General features: G+C 38.6%; 1 non-coding gene across 1 annotated transcript; it reads right to left on the bottom strand.

The window, feature by feature from the left end:
• Window positions 1–1,756: 1,756 nt before the first annotated feature.
• Window positions 1,757–1,829, bottom strand: TRNAV-UAC (transfer RNA valine (anticodon UAC)). The gene has a single exon. It is a non-coding gene; the product is annotated as a tRNA-Val (tRNA).
• Between the last annotated feature and the right edge of the window lie 5,986 nt (window positions 1,830–7,815).

The following is a 7,815-nucleotide window of genomic DNA, read 5'->3' as shown; positions in this document are numbered from 1 at the left end:
CTTTTATTAGTTATTTCCTCTGACAAGATATTAGTCTTGTGAGCCATAACTTTCTGAGGGTTTCAACACCTTTCCATGAAAGATATCCCAATGTTTGAAAGAGAAAGCTTTCAGAAAATTCAGTAAGTCTCTTGGTCTCCTGCTAGTTGTTCAAGTGTTCTCCTAGGAAGTATTTTTCATCGTAAACACGAAGAAAAAAAGTATATTATGAGTCTTGTTGAAGTTTTCAGAGAAAAGAGAGCAACTGTTACCAACCAGTGGGTAACAGTTCACATTAAGGTGTTAGATCCAGCTGGCAAGTCCACTCAGAAAAAGGTTATAAGAGAGAGGTATTTCAAATACCTCTGAGCTAATTACCCTTCCAGAGGCCAATCTTTCAATAATTATTTGGAGATCATTAGCACACTCTCTCATGTAAAGACTATTTGCATTGCAACAACTAAGTGGATAAAAATAGTCCTCTCTAATATGAATGCAGAGAAGTAATAAAAGTTCATTTCCTGTTACAGTAAGAAAACACACAGTCTCCTATTGCTATACTATTCCTTCTTCATGCATTTTTGGTCATTAGGAAAACATGCACATGATAAAAAAAAATTATCATCTGCTTCAATGGCCTGTGGTCGAATGTATTTAAAACACCAACAGTAATAATGCATAATGTCCCCCTTTTTTGTGCTGGAATGTAACCTTAGGCAGTGTTCCCAAACTATTGCAGACAATTTTGCCTTAAGAAAAAGTAATGCTAATTGACTACTGTTGGCTAAACCTTTTAAAACCTCTCTTTTCGGGGATGCCACTATTTCTCATCTCACCATGCCTGAGATAATACAACTTCACACTCCTTTGGTTTTCTCAGTCTGACAAAAGGTTTTTCATATTTCTTATGAATTTTTGATTCTGCATCTCAATCATCTAGTAGCTGAAAAGCCAGAAGTTTGAAAGATTCCAAGTATTGCTAACCGTGACTAATTTTTTTAAAAGGGGCTTTATGCCACATACGAGTGACTCCTTATCTGCAGTTAGCAGGAAAAAAAAACTTATATGGAAATAAACATAGTGATCTTTTAAATTATGGATAAAGAATGTACTATTTTATGGCTGTTTATAAAAATAATGAGCAGAGCATCAAAGAAATTTTGTTTTTGAATTCTAATGAAGGAGACAGATTATTTCCTCCTTTTTTTCCCCTATCACAATAGACACAGAATGAGGTAAAATTTCTGAGGACAAAAAAAGCAATCCCTAAATGCACAGTTTCCAGAACTTATCCACAAATTGACTCAGAAGTTGCTAGAAATGTTTGGATTTGTGTAGACAACTCAGCCAAGTATGGAGTGGCAGAAATAGAAATCATGAATGCAAATGAAGAGCTTTTCTGAAAATGTTTTTGTGGTATGAAGGCAAATGGTGAACAATATATGAAGTATAAGCTAAACAGAAGCACTAGGCCTGATTCTTGGCTGCTTTTCTCTACTCAATAAGAGTATAGGTAATGCACAAAAATTTTTCCTTGAGGATTTTCCTTGGCATATTTTACAGACATTTTTCATTTATTATTCTACTAGGTCTTACAAATCGATTTCTACTTGGAAAGGGTTCTCCACTTGCACATCTCAGCATAGACTTGTTTTATCTGTATTAATGCCTTTCTATTTTACACTCACTTCCCACCCCAAGGCCATCACAGAATTGGTAAGGTTGGAAGGGACCTCAAGAGATCATCTAGTCCAACCTCCCAAAGATTTCCAGGTGCTGGTTCCACTGGGGCTTGAAACCAGGACCTTCTGCATGTAAAGGAGATGTGATAACCACTACACTATGGAACCACCACAATATATTTCATAATTTCCTTTGTAATAGTTACTACACCATCTCTAAGTTTGTGGAATTTGCTGGTGCTTCAAGACTAAAAGGTAGATATTAGAAATCCATATAGATTTCTATGTATAAGTATATGGAAGCATGCTGATCCTCTCCCAAATGGTGTCTCACTTTGCACTAGTCCTACCACAAGGATTTCACACTGCTTGCAGATATTGACTTTAGATGTACTAGCTAAAATGGGACACAGACAGAATTGAAATGATGCTAGATGGAAGGGCGAAATGATCCACATTGGTAGCCAGAACAGAGTATCTACTTCAGCTCATTACAAGATCAAGTTTCTCTGCAGTTCCACATTAGTCCCAGATGCTTTGGACTGTCAATGGATGAAAAAAAAACCTCTTCTATCTCTTTCTTGCTAACAGGTGAGAACACAAGTGCATTTCCCAGCTGAAAATCTGGCCCTAGCTATCCACATAGTCTACCCCTCCAGCTATTACCAGTGAAACTTGCTGTATGAGAGACTTCAGTTTATTCAGAATGTGGCTATCTATCTCCTTCGTTGCTGTCATAGGTTGCAAAGAGCACATTGCTCCTAGTTTCAGAACTGTTCGGTGCTTCCTTCCCTAGGCGCTGACAACTCAGGTTGCTGCTGTCTCAGAGAGTTTCTGTCTGTCCATAATCCACCCCATCAGTGAGGACCACATAGCTTTGCTGGCATTATCCAAAGTACATCTGGCAAGTGATCATACAGAGTTTTTTCTTGATGTGTATGCTGTCTGGTTTGGACAGTCATAACTGGCTGCGTAGTAGTGCTTTCTTTCCTTAACTAGACAATGTTGACCTTGGACAGTTGGCCACCACAGACACATGTGCATCTGACCTGAAATCTGCCCCCTGGTGAATACTCAGCAAAGCTCAGTACCTGAAGCCATTACGGAAAGTGGGAGGACACAGCACACCTGAAGGGAGCCCATTAATACAACTGCAACTATTCTATGTTTTCTTGGCAGCAATGCATCCAATCTTGACACTTTGGGCACAAAAGAGATCCAAGGGAGGATTTTTCCTTATGGTACAGGCAACCTGGTGGTTTCACCAAGGCTCAGCATCAACTAAAGAAGGGCTGGCAGTGAACTTCAGTCTGGTGGAGAGAAGAGGGCAAAAGATTTCAGCCAGTGTGACTGTGGCATGCTAACATGTTCGCCAGAGAACTGTGAGCTTTGGTAAATCAGTTCATATGGCAATATATATTGCTAAAAGATCCCAGCAATATTTAGAGTAGGAAGTTTGTTTTTTCCAGAATTGCTTTTGTGTTCTTATTACATTGTTCTTACAAACATATTTTTTATTCTGTTTCCTTTCAACATGATTGTTTTTTCAGATCCTAAACAAATGAAGAGTAAAGACAAGTTATTCTGTAACAGTATATGAGTTGGCATGGAGCATCAGAAAGTGCCATTATGATCTGTCAGACAACTACTTACTTAGGGACTTTTGAAACCACTGATAATTGACTTAGAAGAATAAAACAATTTCTCTGGAACTGAAGGAGTCTATTGTTTAAGTACTTACTACATTTGCTGTAAGTCATTTAAAAAATATCATTGACCCTGGTTAAACTATTACAGACGTAAAGGAATGGTGAAAGTGTGAGATGCAATGATACAGTCTAATACAATTTTACTAAACTGATTGCATAAATATAGATGTGAACACTAAGACTGGGAGTGGGATAGGATGGGAGGAGTTGGGCACAAATCTAAATCCTAGTGACCAACACCTTTAGTAACGGAGCCAGCTAGAGACTAGCAGAAACAGATTATATTATTCAGGGCACTAGGCTGTATCAGCCTGACAGCCTCTCTGTCTGCTCCACAGGACTCCTGTGAAGGTTGTCATAGTCTCTGATCCATGTATACCTGATGCATATTCAACACCAGACCCCATCTCACTCTCCAGAGCAGGGCAAGTTGTGCAGCCACACAAGACTGATATACACACACAATCAGCCACATCAGCTGGTGTGAGAAACTGGATCCCCAGTTCATCTAGTGATATCCAGGGGTGTATAGAACTGGCTCAGTCCCCAGGAACTGGCAAAATCCTGAGAAGACATTTGTAAATTTACACCTTAAAATCTAGGCACCTTGTCAAACTGTGCTGAATTCGGCCTGACTGTAGCGGCTGCTATTTGTGGACACAGATGTGGGCTACAGCATGGCTGTTGCATTAGGGAGCCCAGTGGTTCTCATTTCTAGCCTTATGGTTGGACACACTTCCGGGAGGTAAGAAAAGGAGTCTGAACCATCTCAGGCTAAGAAAGGCACAGAACTAGGTCTTCCACATCCTGTGCTTCAATCTCTGAGGGCTTCAATCTGAATTCAAGCGGTTGTATCACCGGTGACAATTGCCTAAGCTTTAGAATGGAGAAGAAGCTGTGATCATTTCCCTGTGAGAGTCCAGTGCTCCACCTCTGTGGCAAGGGGGCTGCAGATAAGGACTGGCTGTTGTATGCCTCTCCAGGATTTCTCAGACAGAGTGAAGTCTGCAGGCCCAGTAAGTCCTGGCAGCAACTCACTTAGGTGATTTATGCCCATGTGCTCCCACCACTAGCCTGCATGTCTGCAAGAGATACAGTGCTTTCCAAATGGGCCGTTCCTACTGTTTACTGCTGATGTCTTGACCTCCGCCTGTGCTAAGGATATAGCCATAATTTCCAGACTGCACTGCTGTGGCTCTAGTTTGATTACTGGACAACAGGAAATCTTGCTTCCAATCTGATTGTGTAATTCCGCTCTAACAAAATCTCCATCTGGAAAGAAAGGATAAATGTTGGTTTGAATGGTTCCTGTATCTGCCAAAATGAAGTTTAAATATTCAAAAAGAACTGGCATAAAATTCTTGAAGAAGTGTAACCTTCTCCCCACAAAACCTTTGCAACTATTCAAATGGTGAAATATTTTAGAAAGATAACTTAGAATATTGTGACAATTTCAAGTTCCAATGCTCATATGATCAACACCTTACATGCAGTATTGAGCTGTTCATGCAGATGCGTGTACTTCTTAAAGATGCTGTCAGCTAACATTAGAGAAAACAGAGGTTCACCTATTTTTTCGAGCTTATAGTACGGGATTGGGAAGGAGAAATTCAGAATGAAAATTAAAAAAAATGATGAGGTCTGAGTTTGTCTTTGCTATGCTTGTGCAGATCCCAGTCACTCTACTAGCTTCAGTGGAATTACTCTAGATTTACACTGATGGAAGAGCAGAATTTACCTTACTCTAGCTTTCTACCTACACAAAACAAAATAAATGACAATTTCAAGCTCTGAATGCCCTTGTCTGTCTTAAAGCAATATTAGATAAAACTGTTTCCAGTGGTTATCTCCAGATCATGGTACCTTAGTTGCAACAAAAATGTAATAGTCCTACCAACAAAATTACCAGCTTGGTTGCTAGCTAAGAGTGAAACAGTTCCTCTCTGGATGACGATGCCAGTGTTATGGGTTAAGCCTTGGATTCCTGATGTAATGAAAGTAATATTCATGGAAGAGGCCATTTATCAACTGAAGACAATAAAGGCCATGAGTAAATTCATAGGCTATCTGAGACAGATAAAACAGTACTGTTATTATGAGCAACTTGGCAGTACTGTTCAGATATATTGTGCTGACACTCTACAGATATATTTGCCTACATGGAACTAAATATTCATGTGTATCTTAAAAAAATGGACATAAAGCAAAACAAATGGAATATTAAGAACATGGAGCTAGAAGACAGTGTCTTTTTGATTGTCTTTTCCTATCAGAAAATCTGTGGAAAGAAATAAGAAAAAACGTTCCATTGGGAAAGCAGGCCACATGCCTATCTGTGTGGAACAAGCTGAATGGCCGACCTCCAAATCTTGTGAAGACAGAGTTATGTGACAGGGATATCTGCAGTAGCAAGCAACAACCACCAAGCCTAATCAACCTTCTTCAAAGCAACATGAAAATTCTCTTAGGACTTCAGTACCTCTACCCTGGTCTGATCTGTATTAGGCAGTGGGTTATAGGGACACAACATCTATATTCCATTTCTGCCACAAAATTCACAAATCATGAGTATACCTTCCTTTGGACCTGTTGTTTGCAGACTAACCTCAGCATAACTCTGTTACTCCAGCATCTTTCTGGAAAGTGGTGTTTCCCTGTGGGAGGAGGAAAGCTGTGTTCAGCAGACTCTTCACATGCAGCTCTCAGGGGCAAGGTCCTGACAACTCTCACTAATGAGTGCTATGAGCTTTGCTTTTTTGAGATGCTGTTTTCTCTTCTCTCTAGTCTTGTAGTTACCCTGCAATGTCAAAATGTTCTCATGCTGAAATTTTAACTACTGTGGAAGAGTTGTTTCCAAAAAAAAAAAAAAAAAAAAAAGGAATGAGAATGGAGAAAGAAGGTAAGAGAGGGAAAGATACTATAATAAAAACAATTGCAAGATCAGTACATTTTTTTTTTTCGTGCCTTTGCATTCCATTGTATTTTCCTGGAAGGAAAGGTTGCTTAAAGGAGAACTTTGAATAGAATTAGTGAATAATATTGAAAATCCATCAACATCTAGTAGCACACCAGGCAAAGTTTAGTCAATTTTAAGCCATAAATGGTTTGATCTGGAATGGAATAATGTATATTATTTATGGAATTGTTCTCAAATTGGCCCGAATTAAATTGTAAATAAAATATTCAGAAAAATAAAATCACACAAAGATTGTAGGCAACATAACCTTCTCTCTGTCTTGTCCTTAAAATGCAACCTTCATCTATTATTTTCAGTTAAGCCTTATAGCAAGTACTGGATTTTACTGTTTATTTGCAGGTCAAGTACATGCAAATGTATTTAAATGTTTATGCAAATTAAGCCCAACTTTCAGGCTCTCAGAGTTGCAAATGTTGTATTTTCTGACACAAAAGGCTAAGCACTTCTGGCCTATAGTGAATTTTTATAGATGTGTTTTAAAGGGATACTAGCATTATCTTAAATGGTGGCACTCTAACGTTGCTCACAACTATTTCTTAGTGTTAATTAGGGATGGACAAATTAGTTTGGAAAAAATCACAAGCATAAGTTGGAGTAGAGATTTTAACCTCCAGCTTCTGTGACTGCCCTAGTAAGAATCATTTTCTGACTCCATTTCTCACAGTTGACATACCCTCTGCCCCGGACACTTCTCTTGATATTCAGCCCCTTTGTTAAATGGCCTCAGCCAAAAAAGAAGAGTCATCTTTAGGCTGTCTGCTGATGTTCAACATCGTATGCGCTAAGTGTTCTAGAGCAAAAAATATACAGCTTCAAAGTATTATGCAGACTTCACAACATCTGTTATCACCCTACAGACAGTTTGGAAGAACAAAAACAGAATGCTCAAAGGGATTTGTTTGAGGAGTTTAAAGTTAATGGTAAAATGGGAAGCTCAGAAGAGGGTAGGAGAGGACTCAATGAACCTAGATGAGTCAGTCAAAATGCTTATTGAATTTAGAATTGTACTAGCAGACACAGCTGATTTCAAAGTTAAAGACAAGGTCAATGTGACAGAAGGACATACTCAGTCCTCAGCGGCAAAGTAGACAATCTTAGACATCCAGAAAGGGGATGACTTCCCTAGAAAGAGAGGTGCATGATATAAGAGAAGAGGGAGAAGATACGGAAAAAACAGAAAGACTTGGGATACTTTCAGATAATCTTATGTTCCTGCAAAACAAAATTGCTCAACCTTTTTAATTTTTCATCCCTAAAAATGTTATGAGTAATAACCATAATCATCTGCAATGGAAAAACTCTCTCTCAGTAGGCACTAATTAAAAAGCAGTATATTATTTGCTGTCTGCTAAATATTGCCAGAGATATAGGGATCTATTAATCAGAGAATCCATTATATCTGTTAGTTATATTAATTCTATAGTTTTATCACATATGAACTCTCAGGCTATAAATTATACAGAAAGCC

The sequence above is a fragment of the Rhea pennata genome, chromosome 2 (genome assembly GCF_028389875.1).
Source record: "Rhea pennata isolate bPtePen1 chromosome 2, bPtePen1.pri, whole genome shotgun sequence".
In the NCBI taxonomy this organism is placed as follows: domain Eukaryota; kingdom Metazoa; phylum Chordata; class Aves; order Rheiformes; family Rheidae; genus Rhea; species Rhea pennata.
Note: the sequence above shows the minus strand (reverse complement) of the source record. Positions and strands in the feature narration are given on the sequence as shown.